Source organism: Galeopterus variegatus, unplaced genomic scaffold (assembly GCF_000696425.1).
Source record: "Galeopterus variegatus unplaced genomic scaffold, G_variegatus-3.0.2 Scaffold1647, whole genome shotgun sequence".
In the NCBI taxonomy this organism is placed as follows: Eukaryota; Metazoa; Chordata; class Mammalia; order Dermoptera; family Cynocephalidae; genus Galeopterus; species Galeopterus variegatus.
This window is the reverse complement of record NW_007727758.1, coordinates 282270-300032: the sequence shown is the minus strand read 5'-3', so window position 1 is coordinate 300032 and position 17763 is coordinate 282270.

Here is a 17763-nt window from a genome sequence, read left to right as displayed (position 1 = left end):
TGGGGCTGCTGGTCATGGATACAAGGTAATGAAGAACTAAGACAAAAGTCTTTTCAAATGCTATATTGGGATGGACTCTGGTGGAGAAAGTTAGTGGCCAGTTGATGTGCTGAGAGGATATTTAAACAGCCATGAGGTCTCATTGTCCTTAGTAAACTCAGCCTGTGCCATAACGCCTCATCCATCCAGACCTCTTTGATCTAGGGAGGTCAAGGAGGGTTCTGAGAACAATAGGAAGAAAGTCAGAAACTAAATAAGCAACTTTAACCCACATGACTGTCTCACCCAACCCAAGCAAATTTTAAATTTGCAATCTGTAATGAGCCTTGTCCTAATGATTGCCTTTATATGTAAGTGAGGTAAAGTCCCACAGCATTTCATCGCAACTTCCTTCATATAATTGAAATTAAGAACACATAAACAATAAAGTATTGGTGGTATGGAATTTGTTGTAAGGGACAGCTTTTCAACTCAGCCATTGTAGATAGAGCATACACGTGTACTTCAAAAAGTTTGTGGAAACTGGAATTAAATGATAATACCAATCTTTCCATGATCTTTTTGAAGACCCCTCCTATGTATGTGTGGTGGGGAAGATGCGATGGGAGGGAGAGGACAGAGATGGTGAAACTGATTCAAAGGGACATAAAGCAAACAGCCATGGAGAACAGGGCTTTTGAATGAAATGGGAAGTCTCCCAATACATCATCAAACCGGGAAAGTAGACTGTATCCTAACCAACCCTGTGGGCGACTGTAAAAGCCTTCCCACCACCCATGAAGACATTCTGAGCAAAAATGTTTTTTCAGGGGCAGTTATATTTGGGAGTCCTTCTAAGAAGGCTGTGGTGTAGAGGTCTGCATACTAACAATTAGGAGTGAAAATTGAAAGTGAAAGAGGAAAGTGGTATGATTGATGGATTCTATTTGGCCCAAGCAGCTATCTTTTATGCATCCAATATCGAGCAGCTGCAGACAGACACTGAGAAGTCTCCACGACCTGGTTTCATTCCTGGTGTCCAAAAGAGACCTTTTCAGCGGGTGCATCAGACTCAGAATCAGACTCAGGTCAACAGGAAGAGGCTCCAGGTCAGGCCAGATCAGGGACAGCCCCTGGCCACTTCTCCTCCGTTCCTTGCCACCCTTAAAAAGAGGGATTTATACAGAACACCAGCACTACAGTACCATTACTTCTGAATATTCTTTGCAATTGTCTACTGAAGCTTTGTCTCTGTGTACAGTTTGCTCTCAAATGTGAATTCAGTTCTTCTCAACTAGTCCTTTTGAATGTCCTAATACATAAGGAAAATGTACCCCAGTGGAAGGAACCAGATTTTTATTTCACTTGCAAGGTAGTGCCCAAACAGAAACTGTTCCCATGAGAAGGAGCCTCCCCTTATAAATACACCCCACACAGTCATGGCAAATACGGTTTACCTTCGGTTCTGTGTCCAAAGCTCTGACACATTTTCTTTTGGTCTTTTGTAGTATAATTTTATTGAACTGAAGAATGGATTCGCCATTCGTTCCATGATTCCTATTTTTTCTCTTGACTATTTCTTATGCACAAAACATTTAACCAGAAGACAGAACTCATACAAAGTTAGTACATGTAAAAACAGGATAAAACCATACATAATGAAACAAACAAACAAAAAACCCCAAAGTGGTCTAATGTCTTTCTCTTTAACAAGAATGGTGTAACTTGCCACCCTTCATATATGAGAGGTGCCATCACTAGGTTTGGAATAGTGTCTCCAGGAAAGGAAATAGAGCATTAGTCCAGCCCTGCTCTTTCACCCAGCACCCTTGTTAGCAAGAACAGACATTTATAAGAAGTGTGGCCACAGTTGGTAGGTACAGAACAGAGCAAAACTGCATGGCCCACAAAAGTACTGAATCTGACATGATGCTCATGGTATCCACTCAGTAACCTATTGGGCGCTTTTAAAAATCACAAATGTTTGGGGTGGGCTGTTAAGCTTCTCCACTGCAAAATATGTCTCCTGAAGCTTGGAGAAATAACCTTTTTTTTTTTTTTGTACTTTTGACCTTGGTATCTGCTAAGGGTTATATGTGTTCCCCAAAGGTTCATGTACTGGAATCTCGACCTCCATTGTTGTAGTGTTAAGAGGGTGGAAAATCCTATTTATGTTCATTGAAAGGTGCGGCCATTGAGAGGTGATTAGATCCTGAGAACTGTGCCCACATGAATGGATTAATTCACTGATGGTTTAATGAGTGGTCATGGGTATGGTTCTGATGGCTTTATAAGGGAAGCGAGTGAGCAGGTTAGCTCTCTCTTGCTCAGGCCATTTGCCATGTGACACCCTGCATCTCTGTGGAGAGTCACCACCCCCCAGAAGGCCTTCACCAGATGTGTTCTCTGTACTTTGGAATTCCAACTTCTGAAACTGTAAGAAATAAACTCTACTTTTTTATAAATTACCCAGTTTCAGGTATTCTGTTATCAGCAACAGAAATAAACTAATATAGTATCTTTTGTTTTATTTGATGCTGGGCTCAGACTCGAAACATGGTGTTCTCAGCACCACGCTTTAAGCTCTAACCAACTGAGCTGATCAGTCAGTCGACCTTCGTTTCTCTGTTTGTTTTAAATAACATAGTTGATTGTACATATCTGTGGGGTACAAAGTTGAATATCAATACCTGTATGCAATATATGATGTATGATACTCAAATCAAGATACTTAGTATATTCAGCATATACGAAGTAATCATTTTCCTTGACCCTTTACCAGCTTCTCCCTTACCCCTCTTCCTCCTCCCCCTTTCCCACCTTTAGTAACTTCAGTTCTGTTCTCTCCTTTTGAAAGTTCAGTGTATTATTTTGATTGTTGTATCTTTCTTTTTTAAAAATATATTTGTTTATTTTCTAGATCCACTTATGAGTGAGGACATGCAGTATTTCTCTTTCTGTGCCTGGCTTATTTCACTTAACATGATTTTCTCTAAATTTGTTCATGTTGCTGCAAATGGCAGTATTTCAGAGTAGTATTCAATTGTGTATATATGCCACATTTTCCTTATTCAGTCATCCAACGACGGATATTTAGGTTGCTTCCAACTCTTGGCTACTGTAAATAGAGCTGTGATAAACATAGAGTACAGGTATCCCTTCGACATGATGATTTTTATTCCTTTGGGCATATACCTAGCAGTGGAATTGCTGGATCATATGGCAGTTCTAGCTACATTTGTTTGTGGAAGCTCCATACTATTTTCCATAGTGGCTGCACCAATTTACAGTCTCACCAACAGTGTAGGAGGGTTCCCCTTTCTCTGCATCCTTGCCATCATTTGTTATTCTCTTTTTGATAATGGCCAGTGTAACTGGGGTGAGATGATATCTCAGTGTTGGGTTTGATTTGCATTTCCCTGATGCTGAGTGATGTTGAGCATTTTTTCATGTGTCTATTGGCCACTTGTATACCTTCCTTTAAGAAATTTCTATTCACTGCCTTTGCCCATTTTTCTTATCAGGTTATTTGTTTTTTTGTTTTTTTTTACTCTTCAGCTGTTTGAGTTCCTTGTATATTCTGGATATTCATTCATTCTTTGTCAGATGCATCGTTTGCAAGTATTTTCCCCCACTCCATAGGTTGCCTTTTAACTCTGTTAATTGTTTCTTTTGTGGTGCAGAAGCTTTTTAGTTTGACATAATCCCATTTGTTTATTTTTCCTTTTGTTGCCTTTTGAGGTCATATTCATAAAGTTTTTGCCCAGTCCTACTTCCTGAACTGTTTCCCCTATTTTATTTTTAAGAATTTTATACTTTCAGGTCTTATACTTAAGTCTTTAATCCATTTTTTTAGTTGATTTTGGTATATGGCAATAAATATAGGCCTAGTTTCATTCTTCCACATATAGATGTCCAGTTTTCCCAGCATTATTTATTGAAAAGGCAGCCTTTTCCCAATGTATGTTCTTGGTGCCTTTGTCGAAGATCAGCTGGCTGTAAGTACGTGAGTTGAATTCTGGGTTTTCTATTCTATTCCATTGGTCCATGTGTCTGTTTTTATGTCAGTGTCATGCTGTTTTGGTTACTATAGCTTTGTACTATAATTTGAAGTCAGGTAGTGTTATGCCCCTGGCTTTATTTATTTATTTATTTTTGCTCAGGATTGCTTTGGCTGTTCAGGGTCTTTTCTTGTTCCATGTGAATGTTAAGATTGTCTTTTCTATTTCTGTGAAGAATGTCATTGGTATTTTGCTGGAGATTACATTGAATATGTAGATTGCTTTGGGTAGTATGGACATTTTACAATGTTAATTTTCCAATTCAAGAGTATGGAATGTCTTTCCATCTTTTTATGACCTCTTTTTTTCAATAATGATTTGTAGTTCTTTTTTTTTTTTTGACCAGTAAGGGGATCTCAACCCTTGGCTTGGTGTCGTTGGCACCATGCTCAGCCAGTGAGTGCACCGGCCATCTCTATATAGGATCCAAACCTGTGGTGTTGGCACTACCAGCACCACACCCTCCCAAGTGAGCCACAGGGCCAGCTCCATTTGTAGTTCTTATTATAAAGATTTTTCACCTCCTTGGTTAAATTTATTCCAAGGTATTTTATTTTACTTTTTTGGTGACTATCATAAATGGGCTAACTTTTTTGACTTCTTTTTCTGCTAGTCTGTGCTGGATGATAAAAACATTACTGATTTTTGTGAAGCTCTGACACTTTCTAAATGACACCATGAAGTAGGATTAAGATGAGGAACAACTGACAGTGGCATAACACCCACAGGGTGGGGGTTGACATAAGCTGGAGTCTCTGAGGCTGGGTGTCCCCAGCTGGCACAGAGCTCAGTAGGAACAGGCTGCCAGTCCCTAAGCCACCATCTGTGTCAAACTCTGGGGTCAAACAAGGTGATTGTGGTCTGAATTATGAAGGATTTAAAACCATTCATACCATCATTTCTGGTTTATTGTCCAGACTTGTATTTTCTGTGGAAAGGTTGATAGCTTTTGTTTATGAGAACCAATTAACGCATGACAGATTCCTGGAACCCTGTTCTTATTCTCATGCTCACGTCTTCTCTTTCCCACCATCCATTTCTTTCTTTCTTTCTCCCTGACACAAACACACACACACACACACACACACACCACACAAATACCCTTTCTCTTGCTATAACAATTGGAACATTGTGGACTAGAAAACGGGTATGTTTAAAGCGGAAGTGAAAGGATGGGGGTCCACAGGCTGCTTGAGCCACCTACAGTATGTCACAGCTGAAAAAATACTTGCAAACCATCTGGATGGGTCGGCTTCTTTTACAGCTCAGCCAACTGAGATCCAAAGACAAATGTTAGTAACACAGGTAGTCTATGACTTTCTTGTCAAAACAAAATAACTGATTTCACCTACAGTCTACCTAAACTCCTTCAGCTATAGCCTACAACTGCACTTGGGATGACATCCTTTGTACCTGTGCCCTGTGCATGCCTAAAGAAGTCTACCACATCCACCTGCTGTTTTCATTCTAAGCCGTGGTTTTCCTTAAAGGACAAGGGGGAAGGATGAGTACAGTGAGAGGGTTAACTTTCCAAGGTGCCTCACCAATGATCATCTGGCCCTTTACGTTCCTGAGGAGGAGAGCAGAAATCTAAGGTGGTGATATAATCGCAATAGACTCCCACAGCCAGCTCAGGAAAGCCAGGCTGCATCCAGATCTCCTCATTCTTGGCTCCCGACCCTCTACTCCACGCCTCCCTGCTTCACTGTCTGCTGGAACCTCCAACTCCAGCCCAAGCTCCATGTTAGCCTCAGAGCAATGAAAACAGAGCCCAGCCTCAGTCCAGAGTGGTTGTGGAGGGGGAAGGAGAGGGGAATGGAGGGGTATGTGACCAGGCAGTTCCAACGGCCTGGGCACTGAGCCCCAACCCCAAATCTCTCTCCCTTCTGCTTAACACAAATCCAAGCCAGGAGAGGAAAGCCATGGTGAGGTCACTGCATTCCTGGTGGACACAGAGCATCTTTGTCCCAGCCTGCCAGGCCTCTGGCTCCAGCTAACTCAGGCTGGCGGGTTCAAGCTGAACATTCTCTCCCCACTGAAAAATGAGCATCCTCAGACCCTCAGGACACAGCCACAGAAGAGTGAGTGCACACAGAAGCACAGAGGTGAGCACGTATGCACACATGCACACACACACACACCCCATGGTTAGGAGCAAATACTGAAGAATAAACATATGCAACAAACAGCCCAACTTGACCTCCAGAAGAAAAAGATTCCAAAAGTGCTTGAATCCACCAGGAGCAAAGTCTTGTGGTTTGATAATTTCTAATTTCCTCAGTTTTCTTCTCAGTAAATTGGAAATAATATTTAATACTTACCTGGGATGATTGTTGTGAGGACTAGAGAAAAATATACAACCCCTAACCTCGTATCTGGACCAATAAATTACAGTGCATGCTATTATTATTATTTGTTGGGGGCATCTTCCTAGCACATAATTATCCATCCTTTCTCTGATAATTTCTTCTTATCCAGAAAGGTGGGTGCCTCCCACTCTAGAACCCCAGCTGCTCAGCCTGATGGGAAAAGGATGCTATCAGGAGGCATATGGCCTAATATGGGCCAGCTAGAGGCTCTTCTCCACAAATTTAGAAATGGGGCCAAAAGAGAAACGAAGCTTGCTAGGTGGCCAGAGCTGTGACATACAAACTCAAGGATTTTCGGCAGCCACACTGTGCAATACGGACTGGGAAGCACAGGAAATGGGTGTTCAGACCCCAGAGGAGACTTAGGGAGAGAAGCAGAGAGACACAGAGGTGGAAGACAGAGCGAGCTTGCAGCATCCAGCCCCTCCTGGGGCCCAGCTACATTCCTTTCTTCAGCTGCTACAAGATATCCCTGCAGCCTTGCAATACATTTCCCTTGTTTTCCTTAAGCTACCTTGAATTGTTTTTGTTACTTGCAACCAATTTGTCCCCACTAGACAGTGCTGTTGACAATGATGATGATGATAATGATGCTACCACTACAGTGATGATTATAAGCACGTAAAGATAGATTTGACCTCTGTATCTCCAAAGCTACTTAAGAATGTGGATTTGTGTTCCTCTTAAAAGATAATGATGCAGACAACCACAGGACACTTGACAAACCTTTGCCTAGGCCCCTGTCATTAAGTATGAGGAAGAAGGTTGGTTGGGAGTGAGAACAAATTCACCGGTCTGATTCTCCTCTCTCTACCTGAAGTCTGCTTTGGAAAGGACCTGGCTTACTAAAAACTGCATGGTCCTTTGGAGCATCGTGTACCTTGGGCAAATAACCTTTCTGAGCTTTATAAGTGTTGAAATAGCACTACTATTATGAACGGTTGTATGTAAAGCACCAGACACAAAGTGGAGTTCTCAGTGGGTGGTAGCTGTGTTGTTAAACTCCCCCCACCCTGTGACCAACGTCCGCAGAACTTCTCACGATGCATTTCCAGGGTTCCTTTTCTACTCACCATTCTCAAACACAAGAGAAAGGGTCCTTGTTAAGCAGAAGGGCATGCGGAATTTTCTCTCCTCATGGCTGGTGTAGTACAATCCTGGAATGAGAGTGCTGGTACCGGAGACCCTGCAGCCTTCGGAAGCCCCAACTTGGCTCACCTAAGCCACCCTTGGCCAGCACTCTCCTTCCTGTCTTCAGGAAATCACATTCACTGGTAGTCAACATTTTACTAGGTTCTCTGGGAAGATATCAAACTAAACCAAAAATAGAGCACATGGTCCCTCCTATTCTCAAAAAACCTAATGAATGATATTTTTGTCAAGCAATGTAAGCACCAGTTAATGTGGTACAAATGAACTGTCTGTATACTATGGCGGTGCTCAGGAGAGAGCTAAGCAGATTAGCCAAGTTCTGAACCAGGTTTGAAAGGATAGAAGAGCTCATTGTGATGATAGAGAAATTGGGAGGGAAGAAACTAGAATTCAGAAGGTGTAACCTTCTTCACATGTCAATCCATTATTAAAGAGGGGACATTTTTCATTGCTTATGTAATGAGCAGCTTGGGACAGAGAGGGTGGGTGTGTAGGGCTGGTGGCACAGGTTCTCAGGCTACCTAAAGGTGGTTGGAGTCATGTGAATGAATGAGCGCCTTAATACAGAGGGTCTTCAACCTTGGCAGCACTTGGGAAGCACCTGAGGAGTTTTAAAAATATGGATGGATGCTTGGTCTTATCAGACAATCTGATTTCATTGGTCTGATATGCTGCCTGGGAATTGGCATTTTTTCATGCTCCCAGATGATTCTAACATGCAGCCAAGACTGAGAACACAGCTCTACAGGATGAGAATAAGCGGGATAGGAACAGGCAAACCATGTGTTATTTATTGACGTAAATGAGCTGGGTGTGGAAGGTTGGGAGGTTTGGGGCCAAGGGTGAAGGAGATATTCCCTTAAGTGACCCATCCTTCCAATGACACTCCTAAGAGTGACCTAAGCTCAGGCATCCTGCCAGTGCCTTCTCCATGGCCACACTACACAGACCCCCCAGGCTGCCGCCCACGCAGTCAGTGCCCGAGGGAAAACTTTCAGTGCCTGTGGCCTGATAGTCCATTCACTGTGAGAAAAGGAAGGTCAAGACCAGCTGAGTGGGCAGTACTAGCCTCTGCTGGTTCTCAGGACAAAGAGACTGTTGGCAACTGCCTGTTTTCAAAGTTCTGATGACAGTTTGAGCTCCTTGATGCTGTCACTACTGACCAATATCTCAGCACAGGGCAGGGGTGGACAAGGGATGCAGGGAGAGGCAGGAAAGAGCCTCATTTCATTGCTTCAAGCCCAAGGGAGCTCTGGAACCTCTCTGACTCTAATTCATTCTGAACTTGAATGAGCTGCAATCTGAGTATCTTGACTCTCCATCCCAACTTTGGTTCATCTCTAATCAGCGCTCTCTGTGTGAGGCACCATGTGCTACACATGAACAGATGCAAGTGAGGTACAGAGAGCCCTCTGCACTTGCAGAAGACACAATCTGAAGTGGCTGATGGGTTCATGCTTCCTGGTGACCACCCCTTTCCACCCCCCACGCACGCATACGCTTAACCCCAAAGCCCCGCAGCCCTGTGGTACATCAGGGCTCTGCAGCATCCTATTGGATGAATTGATTGATCAAAGATTGAGCCCCTGATCCAAACTGGGCCGGTGAGAGACTTTCCCCAGGAATTAGTGAGCAGAGCTTCACTCTGTCCACATGGCTGGACTGGGAAATCAGGAGCTACAGGAGATGATGTTTCCTGCTGGAGGACCAAGAAGCAGAGGACAGTGATCCTCATGTAATAGTCAGGGACAAATCTTCCATCTGGCATCAGCACCCACCTGAAGCCCAGATATCTCCCTGTCCTTGGGTTCTACAAGACATTTGTATAACCTTTTGTATAATAATTAATTATCCTCTAAAAACTTAAGCTCTCTTGAGTTTATTTCTGTTATTTAGAACTAGCAATAATAGAAACTTACATTTCTATAGTGTTTACTTATGTGCCAGACACTGTTCTAAGTACCGTCTCTCTATTATCTCACTTAATTTTTACACCTTATAAATTAGAGGGGTCAGGTATGGTGGAGCCCTGGAGATTCTGAACTGGAGAGACACTCGATGACTGTGGCATTGAGGAGCATCCTCCTCTGATGGGAGAGCGGAGGGGGGCCGGGAGCCCGGGGCAGGTGCTGGCAGCCCCCCAGGTAAGAGGCCATGAGGGTCAGGGGTAGGGGCAGCAGGGAATGCAGAAGGCTCTGCTCCCTGTTCTGGTTCCATTTCCAGACGTGCTCTGGTTTGCCTCAGAGGCTCGAAGACCATATTTTTGTTTCTTCTCTCTTTCTACTTAAAGAACCTGCAGTTCAAAGTAAGGAAAATGGAGTCTGTCAGTCATCAGCGGGTCACGTAGATGGAGCCTGCCGTGAGCACTGTACTGGACTGAGTTCTCTAGAGAGTTACAAAGGCGAGCACAGGCCCCTGCCTCAGGCAAGCAAACCTGCCTCTGGCTTCTGAAATACGCCCCGGATTGCATGGCTGCATCCCCATCCTGCTCTCAGGAAAATAAATACCCATCTCTGAGAAACACAGACAGGGACAAAAGCCCCATGATGTCTCAAAACCTTTTTCTGTGGTGTTTGCATAATGTGAAACTTCACATGCTCGGGAGGGAAAAGATGGGGAGGGGGAGAGAAGAAAAGATCCGTGACTGAGCCTCAAGCATTAAAGTAAAAAATGGATTTCAATAAAACATGATATAAAAACAAGAAATAACTGTAAATGGAATTGAAAGCAAATGACATAAAACTCCAGCACAAGGCTGCTCATTGCAATTCTGGAAACTTTACTTCTCTCAGCTGCACAGCCATCAGTATTCAGGGCTTTTTTTCTTTCCACTCCTGTGAATTTGTCACTTGTGGTGGCGCATGGCAGCTCTCTGGTTTCACAAAGCTTCTGATGCCCCTTTAAACTTGAGGTGACTGAGGCTGGGTGGGTGTCCAGTCCTCCCCAGGGAGTGGGGCATGATCTGGTTAAGAGCAAAGAAAAGGGACCCTCCTGCTCTCTTGTCCTTAACCTCCCACTCCAGCAGTAAAGAGCCAGAGCACCCCCCTGGGGCTCCTCTCCATGGGTCCTCTTTACTATCAGCAAAGCTGAAGCCACAGTCCCAGCCCAGAGGAGGCTCCAGAGAGGGCAGGTGAGAGGGTGTCCCAGGAGACAGCAGGGTGAGGACAGGCGGGGGTATGTCCCCAAGTGGTGGAACACTCATAGCATTGCTGCAAATGCAGCATGGGATGAGTTTTGCAGGGGAAATACAAAAGCCGGAAGCCTTGGGACCTGACTTCCATAAATCCTCCTAATATAATCCTTAAGTCCTGGTTGGATATCTCCCATCTCCTGGAACATTCTGTTCTTCTCTCTCTGGGACATCAGCCAAGCCATGCCAGGCCCACCAGCTGCCTCCCTCAGACTATCAGGGTTGAAGGAGGTTGGGACTGATGACCCCTAAAGTCTCTTCCCATTCCCAGATTCTATGACTTTGCCACTAGGAATTGTCCATACGAAGTGTGGCCTCCTGCAGTGGTTCCTAGTAGGAAGACTCCTGTCTGTTGGAGCTCTTATGTGTGTTATCTTCTTGAATTCTCTAAGGGGTAGGTATTGTCACCCTCTTTTTACTTCTGAGGAATGGAAGCTCAGAGAAGTTAGGGAAACTGTACCGTGAGGGGGTGCAGTGGTTATAAGCACGGACTAAAGTCATGAACTTGCCTCTGAGTCTCATCTCTGCACTTCCATCAGCAAAACCTAGGGCAAGTGACAGCACCTTGTGAGGGATAATGAGATGGTTCTGCAAGTAAATCACCTGGCACATAACAAGCACTTGAAAAGTGGTAGTTGGTGGTGATGGGGCTTCTTCCTGTAGTAAGTAACTTGTCCAAAATTATACAACTGCCCAGAAGCTGAAGTGGAATTTAAGCCTGGTCCCTCCATCTCCAAAATCTGTGCCCTTTCCATTATGTGACACCCCCTCTCAAGTGAGTGCACCAGCAAGTGATAAAAATAACCATTTACTAAGCATCAGCAATGTGCTAGGCCTGGGCACTTTACACAAATGATTGCATTCAACCTTCTCAACAACTGTGAGGTTAGTACCATTCTCCTTCCTGTTTCTTATCTGTGCAGACTGAGGTGAAGGCTCCATACCATCCAGCCCCAGCTCATAAGTGGGAGAGCCAGAATTTGCTCCCGGGATTCTCTGCCTCCAAAGTCAAACTGTTGACCTGTGCACACACTGCCTCCCAGGTTTAATATTTTTTACCTTTGCACTCAATGCCATACCGAGTTCTGGGTACATTCTGAAGTTGAGTCATCAAGGATTTCGTAGTGCATGGGCTGCTCCTGGGTGGGGTGGAAGCCCATCTGAGGGTAGAGGTTCTGGTGGCTTTGCCAGATTCGGGCAGCTTTGCAGGACCGTCTCTCATTTCAGAAGCTAACTTGCTCCTCATAGCTGCCCAGATCACTCGGCCCCTCCAAACAGGGATGGTGAGGAAGGCTTTGCCCTTCAGAGCCTGGGCTCAGGGAGACCTTTCCCCCTACCCTGGTGTGTGCTGGATCAGTGGGTGACTGATTTCCCCACTCTCAGAACTCCAATCCATGCCCATCTCACAAGGCAGAGAGCAGATCATGAGTGTTAACGTGAGACATTGCTCAGCCAGGTATGGGAAGGCGAGTGCTGGGCCAATGTAGGGGAGAGAAGAGTAAGTGGGGACCTGCCACGGAGGAACACACCCTGTCAGAATGGCACTGGGTGCTGCTGTATCTGGTTTGATATTACAATACAAGTGGAAGTGCTCAGTCACTCCAGGCAGGGTACTCCAGACAGGGGACCAGCTTCTCCCTCGGAGGAGGACAGAGTCACCTGCCACCAGCAATGTTTCACTGAGAATTGAGCCCTGCCCCTTCTGCTGATTCACTGGAGACAGTGACCACCAGGTGACTGGCCCAGCAGGCCTTTCCCATCAGCGGCGCTGCACCTGGGAAGCTGAGAAGATTCTCCAGGATGGCTGACGTGGGGCTCCTGCCAGGGCTGCCAAGGCTCTGGGTTTACCATGGCCAGCTGGGTTTGGAAATGAAAAATGCGGCTCTGTCTCAAAAGAAGAGCTTTTGAAGTCTCTACTTTCATCTCTCAGTGCTCCTCCAACCAGAAGTGACAGGGAGGGATAAAATGCAATTTATTCACCAGCCCAGGAGGCTCATTTCCAAACACAATAGCCGTGCCAGACAGCAGACCTTCCCCAGAAGAGACAAAAAGGAAAAAAAGAAAAACCCAAGAAGAAAGAAAAGCCTCTGAGTAGAAGCAGGCCATTAGAGGAGGGCTTTGCAGGGTGGCCTGCAGGCCATGTCCAGAGAGCTCCAGGCCACAAAGGAAGCCAGAGGCTCTGGTGCCAAAGGCACCTCTGCCCCAAGCCTGTCTGGGAAAAGAAAATGGAGCCTCATGGGTATTGCTCGTGTGTGATGTTAGAAATAAGGCTACAGATTAGAAATAAGGCCACAGGTGCTGGGTTTCGAAGGAATCAGGACTCATATAAATAAAGTTGGGGCTCCCTCAGTAAGTCCTCCAGCCCCAGGGCAGGCCCTCCCCTTACCCCAACTGAGGTAGCGGGAGGGTGTGGGGTACAGAGACAGAGGCATTTTTAGGCAATTCCCATGAAGCTGGGAGGTTCTTCTGGAGCCACTCTCAAGGCTGCAGGGGCAGTCATTGCCCTCTCTGGGCCTCCTCTGTATCTCCACAAAATGAAGAAACGACCTTTTTCATCCTGGTGGTTTAGGATTAAAGGAAATAAAACAGGTGACATTTTTGGGCTGTTCCCTCTCCCTAGAATGCCCTGCCCATCTTGCTCTCTGGACAAACTTTGAATTCTTCCTCCCAGTCTCCATTTTGGCTTCTATATGAAGCCTTCCCTGCATCTCCTGGACACTTAGACCTGACTTCGTCATGTTATCATCATGTCTCTGAGAGCGTCTATCACACTGAATAGATGTGTGCTAACTGAATTCGTATTTTGGCCAAACACCCAATGTTACAATCAATATTGGACCAGAGCCAAAATCACCATCATAATTCAGGACTGAGTCTGAAATGTTACCAACAATAATTTATGACAATTGTATAACTAGAAATTTTAGCTGCTACATTTCAGAAGTTTGGCATTGCAGTTCAGGAGCCCTCAGCTGCACAATCCACCAGTCCCTGAACTTCTGATGTTGCTTACTCTCAGCTGAGGTTAGCAGGAGAGCAAGATATTGAGGGTGTGCCTCGTATGTTTCCAATACATTTTTTTCCTTCATACTCATATTTCTATTATGTCTCGACAGCAGATGGTTTATTATGGATATTGTTGCACATAAGTTTTGAGGTTTTTCTCCACATGGAATTCTGAGACTGACACATAACTCTTCATTCAAACTCCAAAATGAGTAGAATTTGCAAATAGGAGGGACTCATGGTCTAAATGAAATTTTAAAATGAAACACTAAATAAAAATTTTAAAAGTCATTTTGTTTAATAGGATGAATACGAAAGCCCCAAACAGTTCTACAAAAGATAAGAATTATGATATAACCTCATCTCTGTATACAACTTGTATTATTACTTAAAGTTTTACGAATATTTCCTTGCTCCAAAAGGTATAAGGTTCTTCCTAAAGTTATCTAGCTGACACACTTTGTTTCCTTTTCCATTTAACTCTTTGAAAGTTCTGAATAATGTTTTTGCACAAAAAATTAACAACCTTCAAATGGTCATGAACTGTTGAACCATTTTAATCTCACAATGATAATTGTATATTTATTTTTCAACTGATAGGATTTCATAAAAAAATTTCCTATAAATCATATAGGAAGTTTTCACTTCAATTTTCACATATTTGATTATCTCCATACCCATATTTCAAAGGGAATGTTTAAATAAAAACAAACCTTAATGGAATACCTTGTTTGTATTACTGATATTGCTACACTGACTTTACATGTTAGTGACTTACATCATCACGGTAGTCACACAAAAGCGTAAGGGAGTTCCAAATCAGGGCTACAGAGCACATTTTGGACAGAGCTAGACTTCAGTGCATAATGCTACATGAAGCAGTATGTAAAAGACCTTCTAGCATCATCTGTGTGGAGATGGCTTCCAGGGACATGGCACTCTTCCATTCTTTCCCTGTCCTCCAAAGTCATGACCTGCCTTGCGCCAGAGTTCTTTCCAGCTTCTCTGGTACAATTTTTCGCCACTCCTCCTAGGCTCCAGTGACATTAATATTGCCCTTCGTACTGCCAAAGTTCTACAGTTTCTAATTGCCTGCTTATCTTTGCTTTCTGCTGCTTCGCCCATTTCCTGGACGTCATCTTGAGCTGGTAGAGCTCACATTTCCACAGCCCGCGATGGTGCTCTTGTTTCTCTGCAGCAGGACCACCACCATCACGGTACACCTTTGGTCAGCCATTAACTGTCACAGTTGCCTTCAGGGACACAAAATAAAGGCTGGAAGAATGTCAAAACAGAGTCAGCAGCACACACTGCTGATCTTTAGCTGATGATGTTTGCGGTATACCCACTGGCAAATGCACACAGAAAGGTCTCTTGAGAAGTTTTCATTGGCTGAGAGCCTATAAGAACTTTTGGAATATGAAAAAAAAAATTCCATGAGAGTTAGCATTCAACAGACAATGCATATGTAATGATGATCTGTTTGCATGTGTCTTTGTCTCCACCAGACTGGAAACTCCATGAGTTAAAGGGCCAAGTCTTTCTATCTTCATATGCCCAGCTCTTAAAACAGAACCTGCTATATCACAGGTGCTTAATAAACATGAGATGAATGACTGAAAGAACAAGTAAGGGAAAGGGACTGTCAAAGGGACCCACAATTCTTCATCCCTAGATCACCTCTGGGGATGGAAAAGCAGGTCCAGAACAGCCCCCTAGGCACCTGCTCCCAGTTCTGCCCTGGAGTGCCAGCTGCCTCTTAGCTTCTTGGTCAGAGAAGCAAGAGCTCTAAAGACCATGGAAGCCAGGGTGGGAGGAGTGTGGCTGGACACGGAGGAGAGGAACGAGACGCTGACTTCCCTCATGCAACTCCCAGAGAGGGGAGTGCAGCAGCAGCCTGCTCCTTGGCGGTTCCTGCCTCTATTCGAAACAGTTCAGCTCCTGCAGCCTCTCCGTGCCAGGAGTTCATGCCCAGCACTAGACTGGGCTGCACTCTGAGTCCCAGGGCCGTGCAAGTGTCAGGCACTGCACTAGGTACCATGGGGTCAGAGAGGCCTTAGGACCGGCCTCCCCTCCTGAGCTCACAAGGACTGGGTACAGACGTGTGAGCAGCCCTCTCCCCCTCCTCCCTATGCCTCCACCCCTCCCGCGGGTCCCCAACTCTCACAGGTGGCCACTCTTCTGGACCATTCTATATGCAACTCTCTAAGACTCATTAACTACAAAATCCCTAACTTTACCACCAGACCAATTCAGAGGAGTAATTCTTTGGCTACAGTTATTCTTCCTTTTCAGTATCAATTTCTTTTAACATCTGCCCTATTAATCACTTTAACACTGAAATTAAGACTGATTTTAGCGAGGTAATGTGTGATCAAGAGCACACAGCACACATTTATTACACAGGAGGCCAGGACGTCTCGATAAAAGTCAGCCTTGTCAATAATATATTAGGTGGGACGTGCTGCCAGAGGGGCAGGCTGAAGACCGTTCTGTGTCACTGATTTAAATATGCCTATTTCTGTCAGTGCCGCTGCTTTCAGGCCCCATAAAGTGGGGTGCCAGTCACTGAGAGTGACAGGTTGTAATTTTCCTCTTGAGTCCAGCGGCAGCGCCAGAGGCTGCTGCCCAGGATGTGAGCTCCACCCCTTCCCTTTCCCTCTGGCAAATAATCTTCCTTCTCCACGGCCATCCTCTCTTCTCATCCTCTCCTACCACTTCAGCTTCCACCTGCTTGACTTCCTCCACCTTCCATCCTCCTGCTGCTCCCCCCTTCCCTTCTCTCCTGACCTCCTCCCCTCATCCCCATCTAGCCAGGGAGGAGCACTGATATAAGTTTGCTTGTTTTTCATTTAAAACTCCACCTAGGTTTTTTTTAGCAACATCAAGATGCCTCTTTAAGGTCTCTGTCATCTCCCACTTGTTCTTGATTATTCTCTTCCCCACCAACAAGGGAGTGATTTTGCCCATGCTGTGCTGGCTTCCTGGGCAGAGGGAGTGGGAGCAGCATGTTAGGACATGGAACCCCCAAATCCTGGCTGCCTTTGGGCTCTTGCTTGGATCAAGAGTGGCCAAAGCCAGAAGCTTCTCCCACTTCCTTGCCCCATCCAACCCTCCAATATTCACCCCTCCCGTGGGCTGGAATTCATGCAAAAAAATCTTGGGAAGAGGAGAGGTTCATTTCTTTGGCTTAAAAGCAGGAGATCCAGCAATTCCATTCCTAGGTGTATACCTGGAAGGATAAAAAGCAGAGACTCAAACAGATATTTGTACACCCATGTTCATAGCAGCTTTATTCGCAGTAGCCAAAAGGAGTAAATGACTCAAGTATCCATCAACACGGGTGAACAAAATGTGGTATATACGTAAAATGGAATATTATTCAGCCATAAAAAGGAATAAAATTCTGATGCATGCTACAAAGTAGATGAGTATTGAGAACATTATGCTAAGTGAATTAACACATACACAAAAAGATACAACCTGTATGATTCCACTTACTTGAGGTACAGAGAACAGACAAACTCATAGAGACAAGAAGAGAATAGAGGTTACCCAGGGCTGGGGGTAAAGGGAATAGGGAGTTGTGGCTTCATGGGCACAGAGTTTCTATTTGGGACGATGAAAAGTTGTCAAAATGGATAGTGGTGATGACTGTACAGCATTAGGATGTAATTAACATCACTGAATCATACTTAAAAATGGTTAAAATGGTAAAATTTTCATGTTATGTATATTTTGCTACAAGAAAAAGTGGGAGAAAAGCAGAAGGGGAAAGAGAATTAAAACTTTTTTTTTAGAAAGTAGCTGCTAGATATATTATTGCTTTTTTGATTGTGGAATATAACAGACATTCAGAGTATACAAAACCGATGTACACAGCTAGATGACTTATCACAAAGCAAGTTTCATTGTAACCACTCTCCAGGTCAAGAAATAGAGCATGACTAGCCCCTAGCAGCCCTGTCTTCCCTCCTCCCAGTAATTTCCCGTCTGTCCTTCACCT